The sequence below is a fragment of the Condylura cristata genome, unplaced genomic scaffold (assembly GCF_000260355.1).
Source record: "Condylura cristata isolate star-nosed mole 26May11 unplaced genomic scaffold, ConCri1.0 scaffold00014, whole genome shotgun sequence".
NCBI classification, from domain to species: domain Eukaryota; kingdom Metazoa; phylum Chordata; class Mammalia; order Eulipotyphla; family Talpidae; genus Condylura; species Condylura cristata.
Window position 1 is genome coordinate 7,033,585 of NW_004567115.1, and position 8,888 is coordinate 7,042,472.

General features: G+C 42.9%; 1 pseudogene; it reads right to left on the reverse strand.

Annotated features, from left to right (window-relative positions):
* Positions 1-2,087: 2,087 nt before the first annotated feature.
* The window catches only part of LOC101632124, a 28,908-nt pseudogene continuing 22,107 nt past the window's right edge, over positions 2,088-8,888 (reverse strand).

Here is an 8,888-nt window from a genome sequence, read left to right on the forward strand (position 1 = left end):
AGCCACTTCCGCATGAGTTCGATTCCTGCCTCCCCCAGAGGAGATCCTCATGGCAAGGCAGACCTCTCCTGACCCGCCCACCCGCTGCTTCCCTCAGCAGTATTTTCTTGATCTGCCTGTTCTGTTCCCCACTCTGTCTCTGGTGAAGCCTCTCACCGCCCCTGAGCCTCTGGCCTGTACCCCAGTTCTGTATGCACAAATAAATAAATCTTAAAAAAAAAATAGCTTTTTCTGAGGAAAGCTTGCATCAGATGGATTGTTCTAGCACAATATTACAGGCAATCTAAGTTTTGCCCACTTCATCCTCAAAAGGGCAGATGTGTGTCCCTCAGGGTCATGGCCCCAGCAGGATGGGATGAACCATAGTTCCTCACACATCCTTCTCTTTTCATTGCAGAAAATCTTTCCCACATACACATCTCCTTCTTCTTTCATCTTGATGGCCGGAACTTGGTCACAAGGTAGTCACATAGTATATATTTTAAAGATTTATTTTTATTTACTTATGCACACAAGAACTGGGGTATAGGCCTGAGGTGTGGGGTGGGAGGCTGGTGATAGAATTCCCCAGAGATATTGAAGGGAAGTGAACAGGAAGATCTACTGAAATACACTGCTGAGGGGAGCGGTGGGTGGGTCAGGAGAGGTCTGCTGCAGCATGTGGGTCAGCTCCCTTGTTGGGGATTGAGCTCATGTCGCAGTGGCTGGTGGTAGCTTGCTAGTGCTGAGACTTAACCCCTTGAGCCATGAGGGAGGCCCCACATAGTTTACTGAGCAGAGAATTTTTCCATTTTTTACTGAGCTGTGGGACACTTTGTACTATGTGGGTTTCATTCCCTCCTTGATGCTTGGTGAATATTCAAACTAGTGAGTCATGTGGACTTGTTTCCTTTTCAGAAAGAAGATCTTTGACTCCCTACTATGCTATTCTTGGTAGTTCAGACTTTGTAGTTCTTGAGTCAGTATGGTCATTTCTTTTGATCTATAAAATCATTTCGCATAATATGTGTTTATTTTAAAACATTGAGATAAAATTGTAAATAGCATTAAAAAAAAACCTTAAAATCTCTGCATACTGTTTTTACTTCTAATGCTGTTATGCCTTTTTTCTTTTTCTTTTCTGGATCCTGCTTGCCAAAGGCTTCTTAAGTTTTGATCTTGTCAAAACAGAATTTAAGTCAATTGTTTTCGTTTTCTATTTCACATTAACTATTTTATCTTTATTAATTCCTTCCTTCTAATTTCTTTGGTTTGTTATTTCTGCATTAGTTTCTAGAGTTGAAAGTTAATTTATTTTCGATCTTTCTTGCTTTCTGACATCTGGATTTAACATAATTTGCTTCCTGAGAAACAATTTTGTTATGACTCAGAGTTTGAGATGCTTTGTTCCCATTGTCATTGATTTCTAAATAATCACACTGTCCCACTGATGGGAGAATTGTATCTCCCTATCCCATTGATGCTAGACTTGGCTGTGCAACCCACTTCAGTTCACACAATGAGAGTGGAAAGGAAGCCTATGTTTGTTTGTTTTTTTAAAAAAGATTTATTTACGGCCCTCCCTGGTGGTGCAGCAGGTTAAAGCACTGCACTAAGAAGCTAAAGCCACTTCCGCATGAGTTCGGTCGCCACCTGCCCCAGAGGTGACCACATGGCGTGGCAGACCTCTCCTGACCCGCCCGCTGCTCCCCTCAGCAGTGTGCTTCGACGATCTGCCTGTTCTGCTCCCCGCTCTGTCTCTGGTGAATCCTTTCACCCTCCGCATCTCTGACCTGTACCCCAGTTCTGTATGCATAAATAAATAAATCTTTTTTTTAAAGATTTTTTAAAAAAGATTTATTTATTTATGCATACAGAACTGGGGTAGCCTCTAGCCTCCAGCTTGAACTTGATGTTCTGCAGAGACTTGTACTCTTAGGTCTGATGTTGCCTCTCATCGTGGGTCTGGGCCTCTCTGACTCCAGGTGTGGGAGGGCCCCATTGGGCTCCATGTGCATGACATAGTGGCCTTTTAACTCCCATGGCTGTCCTCCAACTGGCCTTCAGATTTCTCATGAATTCCAGGTCATTATATAAGGTCTGGACCATTATCTCAGGTCTGTGAGGTTCATTTCTGTTGCTCCACATTCAGGGTTCTCAATGGTGACCCCTGTAGTGTTTTCCTCAATCTTCTGGACAAGTACATGTCCAGCTTGTCTTGGTTCTTCTGAACTAGCTCATCATACTGGGCCTTGATGTTTGCCATAGTCTTGCTGAGGTACTGAGATTTGGGGACCTCTTCCTCTACAATCAACCCAATGTTTGCAATCTGGGCTTAGAACTTTTCCTTCCTCTTTGTGGTCTTCTCATGAAGAACAGCTCCTCCTTGAGAGCCTCAACCTCCCTCCCCCTTCTGCAATCGAGTGACACTCGCATCATCAATGACCTTACAGAGTTCATGGATGTCACTCTCCACAAGCTGGCACATGGCTGCTCCATCTCATTCTTGACTTTGAAATCACCAGGAGCAATATGGGCATTGTCAATCTGAGGAACAATGCTGACACTGTCCATAGAATTTGCAAAGATTTGAGCCCTCTGCTTCTCCACTATCTTGAAGTAATGCCTCCAGGATCCTTGCCCTATCTAGAAAAAGGGCCAGGCCGGTCTCGCATGAGCCTTGGACCCCTAACTTCCTTGAAAACCAGCAGAAAGGAACACAGAGATCTGGGCAGGTGTAGGCTGGGCAGCTCACTGGCTGGGCCCTATGGCTGGGCAATTGCACAGAGACCAGGGACCAGTAGTTGGTGGAGGTGGAGGGGTAGTGAAGCTCATGCTGTTTGAGTAGAAAGTTGAGAGGCCAGGAATCAAGTTGGGGTTGTTGTTCTAAACTCTTGATGCATGGCCTTCATGGGGATTACAGTGGTTAAAGTCTCAGCGCTATCAAGCTATGGCCAACCGCAGTAGCATGAGTTCAATCCCCGGCCAAGGAGCTAACCCACATGGTGCAGCGTACAGCTCCTGTCTTGTCTGCTGCTCCTCTAAGCTGTGTATTTCCATAGATCTACCTGCTCTGCTCCCCACTGTCTTCTTACTCCTTAAACCTCTGAATTAGACCCCAATTGTTGTATGTACAAGTATATAAAAAAAAATCTTCAAAAAAATAAAACTGTGATGCAGTCCTCAAGTCAGTATGAACTTCCTACTTAACCAAAAATGGCATTTTTCACTTTTTTTTTTAAAGATTTATTTATTTCTTCATACAGAACTGGGGTACAGGCCAGAGATGCGGAGGGTGAGAGGATTCACCAGAGATAGAGTGGGGAGCAGAACAGGCAGATCGACGAAGTACACTGCTGAGGGGAGCAGCGGGCGGGTCAGGAGAGGTCTGCCACGCCATGTGGTCACCTCCGGGGCAGGCGGGAATCGAACTCATGCGGAAACAGCTTTAGATTCTCAGTGCTGTGCTTTAACCCGCTGCGCCACCAGGGAGGGCCAAGCATTTTTCACTTTTAATGAAAACTAATGATGATTTCTATTATTAATTGTTACTCAATCCATATTCAAATTCCTTTATTGGTCCACCAAATGTCCTCTAGTTTGTTTACAGAAATTACTAAGCAATAGAGAACCAGAGGTCCCATTTGATTGTTATGTTCACCCCCACCCCCCACCTTTTGGGGGATAACATTAGTTTATTATAAAACAGAGACATGGAAATTATTCACATGACGAAAGACTTCAGAAATTAAGTGGAACAGACAACTTCATGTGATACAATTTAAATTGTGATTTATTCTCTGTACTTTTTTTTTTTTTAAATTTGTGCATACAGAACTGGGGTATAGGCCAGAAATGCAGGGGCGGTGAGAGGATTCACCAGAGACAGAGTGGGGTCAGAACAGGCAGATCATTGAAGTACACTGCTGAGGGGAGCAGCGGGAGGGTCTGAAGAGGTCTTCTGTGCCATGTGGGTCACTTCCAGGGCCGGCGGGGATGAACTCTGGCAGAAGTGACTTCAGCTTCTTACTGCGCCACCAGAGAGGGCCTTAAAAATTAAAAAATATATATATATAAGATTTATTTATTTATGCATACGAGAACTGGAGTACAGGCCAGAGGTGAAAGAGGGTGAGAGGATTCACAAAGACAGAATGGGAAGAACAGGCAGATCTACTGAAATACACTGCTGAGGGGAGCAGTGGGCGAGACAGTGGGTGCCATGTTGGTCACCTCCCTGGCTGGGGACTGAACTTGTGCTACAGTAGCTGTGGATAGAATTCATAGTGCTGAGTTTCAACCCATTAGGGAGGCCCCCCATGTACTTTCCAACAATATCAACATTGCTAAATAATAATCCCAATTGTCCAGAACTACTCTGATGTCTCCAGCTTTCACTGACTGCTTGCATCTCTCCACCCTTTCATTATAAACTCCATCCAATAGCTGCTACTGTTACTTGCCAATATGTATCCTTGAGATTTTTCCAGAAACATGCTGCCTCCTTTGGTTATAGTTTCGACTGTACTCCTTTTTTTTTTTTTTTTAATAATAATATAATAGTTTGTTTTTACATCATTTTGTGCCTTTTCCCATCTCAGTTATAATCCCTCTGGACTTCCCATCACCAAATCACCCATGTGCCATCACCATAGTCCAGAGGGCTGCACTCCTTTTAATTAATACAAGGTCAAAGAAGAAGAAAATTTCTAGATACCTGTCCTGCCTTGCCTTGGGTGGCCACAGTTCTAACTACTATGTATTTAAACTTCTCTTAATCTAGAACAGTCCTTCTTCGTATTGCACTGATTTGTTGAAGAACCCAGGCAAATTGTCACTCCTGAAGAATGTGCCATATTTCAAATTTGTTTGCTTACCCATGTTGTTGTTGAACTTGTGCTTCACCCTTATATTTCATGTAAATAACTTAGATGTAAACATGACAATTTTTACTAGAATGCAGTACATGTAAATGTGGTATGCTTCATTTTGTATCCCATCACAAGATGTCAGAACTTGTTATCTCACCCTATATAGTAATGCTAATAATGCTAAATATTATTAGTAATGCTAAATAGGGTAGGTGACTATCTCAGGTTAAGATGGGCACAATCTGATCCCTTTATTATGTAGTCATGTGTTACCTTTGTCACCAAAGTGTAGCCAAAGTGTTACATTTTGTGCCATATCAATAATCAGCATCCTCTCCATAGATTAAAAAAGAAATTTTTATTTATCTATGCATACAGAACTGGGGTGCAGGCTAGAGGTGTGCGGGAATAAAAGGCTTCACCAGAGACAGAGAGGGAAGCAGAACAGGCAGACTAACAAAGTATACTGCTAAGGGGAACAGTGGGCAGGTCAGGAGAGGTGTGCCATGCCATATGGGTCACCTCCTCAGCTAGGGATTGAACTTGTGCTGCAGTGGCTGCAATAGCGTTATAATAGTGCTGCACTCAACCCATTGTGCCACCAAGGAAGACCTTCCCTCCATAGATTTTAATGTCAATTGATAGTCTTGCCTGAATCAATAATTTCATTTGGGATTATAAAAGGATTCTTCTGCAAAATAGAGCTTTTTCTTCCCATGTTGGAATATATGCATCAATTAACAAATATTTACTATGAGATGATGGGGCCATAAACATTAGCTATCAAACCGTCAGTATGATTAAGATACTTAAGAGGGAAGCCCTTCTTGCTAGAGGTAAGGGGAGTTTCCTTGAAAGAGATGGGGCTGAAATGAGGCCTGTAGTCTAGGTAGCTAGCTGTTTACTTTGTGAAGCTGTGGGCTGGGAGGGCCCTTGGAGAGGACTTGTGGGTTTATTGAAGATTGTCATGAATAAACTGGAATGGTGAGTTAAGGCTGGGTTGTGAGCGTTGCATTGGCTAGGAGGCTTGAATTCCAGGCTAAGGACTTCCTGTGGGTTTTCAGCATGAGAGGAAGGAATTGATGGCAAGCTCCTTGAATTTAAGTGTGTAGTGATAAGGCTCAGAAATCTCTCTCCTACCCCATGCTCACATGTTACTAGTTACTAATAATTAATCCAGAGAGATCATTGAGAAAATACTAAGTGAAAAAAAAAATGAAGCAGGTGTAGAGAAACATGCCAGGTTTTCTTCTATTTGTATTGGACTAGATTTCACACACGAAGAATATCTGAGAATATTACCACCTGGGACCTGTGGAAGCTGGGGCTGTCCCCTAGGAGACCAAGTATGTGCCATGGGTTCTGAACCACTGGTCGCAGTGATTCTGTGATAAAATTAGATGGATGAGGAAGCAGTACTTGGTGTAGTTTAGTTTTCAGTCACAAGACCGGGTGGGCATTTTGGGAGAGCCCTTGTTACCAGAGGGCCAGTGGGACCTGGTCTCTGCACCTTTCTTATCACCCTGTGGCCTGAGGAAAGACACAGGGACCCTAAGATTCAAACTTCCTTGCAGAGATTGGTAAGAATTTACATAAAGGTGCTGGAACAAATGATGTAAAAGAAACTTGTGAAAATGTAATGTAAAAATTGTTTCCTGTTCTAGAAATGCCCTGAATGCTTGGAATTCAGTTCTGATTTTTAAAATCTGGACTTGTCTGTGACTTGCTGAGCAATGAGGGTGAAGGGCAGGCCGGGCACACCCACCCGGAGCTTGGCAGAGTGCTTTGTCTTGCCTGCCTTGGTGGACGGAAACTCACAAAGCCATCTCAAAGGGTCAGATTCCTGTCTCCTGGGACAAGTACCAGTTCAGAAGCATTTTTAAAAATCATGCACAAGATGACGTTCTCTAGTGGGTTTTAATCTCGCCAAGGGGAAGGGAAGCAGCATAAACCTCTTTTCCTAGCCTGACCCATTCACGTAATCACATTTCAGAGGAAGTCCTCAAGAACATTTTAGTTTCGGGTGTGTGATTTAGGAGAGTGTTTTACAGAATGTCCTCCCTGGAAAGCAATAGGTATTATGGAGCAGTAATTTAATTCTTATGCACAGAAGCTTCTTATATAGCTCACTATAAACAACATTACGGGAAGCATTGATTCTCTTGGCACTGCTCTGGAGAGGGTGTGAAAAAAAATAGAACATTGAAAGGCACGCCCAACTTCTCTCCTCCTTTTGCCATTTATATACAAGTCTATATTAGGCAATAGGAAAAAAATATCTCTGCAATTTCATCAACTGTGATCTGGAAAGAAGCCACACCCTCTTCCCAGGACTTCCCTCTTTACACACAAAGCTTTTTCCTTTTGAAAATGAGCAGTTTTATGCTATTTATAGAAGAAATGTATTCTCCTTTCTGAAGCTATCATCTAAGATTAAACTGATTTCATATCAAATCAGAGCTGACACTTTCTTCTGTGTGGCAATGTAAATTTACATGAAACAGAGATATTTGTTGCTGAATTATGTCCTAGAACAAGAGCAGAATCACACATTGCTTTCATTTTTTACAGAGAGCAAAGCCAGATGAAGGCATGCACAAAGGAAACACACAGAAGACATAAACAAAGGAGAGGCCAGTGCACTTTTAGTACAAACTTGAGAATTATTTTACGTAGTTATTTTTATATGCTAACTACTTTGCAGGTACTTTAGTATTGAATACAACAAATTTCTAAGACAAATATTATTATCCCTGTTTCACGATCAGGAAACCTCAAGCAGCGTGGTTTAAACTTTTAAAAAAAGACTTATTTATTTATGCATACAGAACTGGGGTATAGGCCACAGGTGCAGGAGGGTAAGAGGATTCACCAGAGACAGAGTGGGGGGCAGAACAAGCAAATGCACGAAGTACATTACTGAGGGGAACAGTGGGGGAGACAGAAGAGGTCTGCTGCACCACGTGGGTCACCTCCCGCGGCTGGGTATTGAACTCCTGCTGGTGGTTGAGGCTAGCTTCATAGTGCTGAACTTTAACCGGTGAGGCCACCAAGGAGGGCCCTAAACAACTTGTTTAAGGTGAGATATTGAACCCTAGACTCTGGACAAAACTCTGGGCTTTTCTCTTCCATATACCTCCTGAAGAACTGGGCCTGGATCATGTCCACATTTCTCCTGATCTTTGCTCTATGACCATTCTCCTTTTGCCTCACAGGACATACCTTCGAAACATGTGTTATCAGGTTGCATTTACTCAATGTCCTTCTTTGTTGAGTCAACAGGCCCTGGGAATTGGAAGATTTCTCTTCCTGGTAACTATTTCCAAAGTCATGGTTATATCAAAACTCAAATGGACAATCTTGCTCAGACCTTGCCTGCTGGCATCTGGACCTCCTCTCTTCCAGGAATCTTGTCCTTTCACTCTAGCTGTGCCAGAAGTCAGCCTGCTGCTCACTGAATCTGTTTCCTCTCTTTCCTGAGCAGACTGTTTCCGGTCCTCTTCTGTAGTAAGTGTGGCATCATGCTGAGCAACTCAAAGGAACTTGGAAACCAGCCTTGCAGACCCCATTACTCCCTCTCTCATTATCTACCAGCCAGATGGAGAGGATCCAGGCTCTGCACCAGCTCTGTAAAGCAGGCCACATGTGAGTATAGATTTTCTAGAGGCTACTTTAAGAAATGCAGAGGTAACCAATGAAATTAATTTTGATAATACATTTTATCTAACACAAGATATCAAAAATGTTGTCATTTGAAACTGCTTTTAGAAGATCCTCTTAGCTTTCTGCCATTCACTGCTGGTAAATATGCCCCATAAAACTGAAGAAATCAAAGACTGAATACTCACAGTTGGTGAAAAGATACTAACTCTTTCGAGATCAGAAAAATAAGGATAATGTGAAGTTCAGTGCAGCAGATACCTTTATATTTTACTCACCACAAAGAGAAGACAGAGAAACTGAAGTGCTCCCTGCTCCCAGGTGTGTCAATAAGAGAGTTGAAATCAGGCCTCCCTAGTGGTGTAGGGGTTAAAGTCT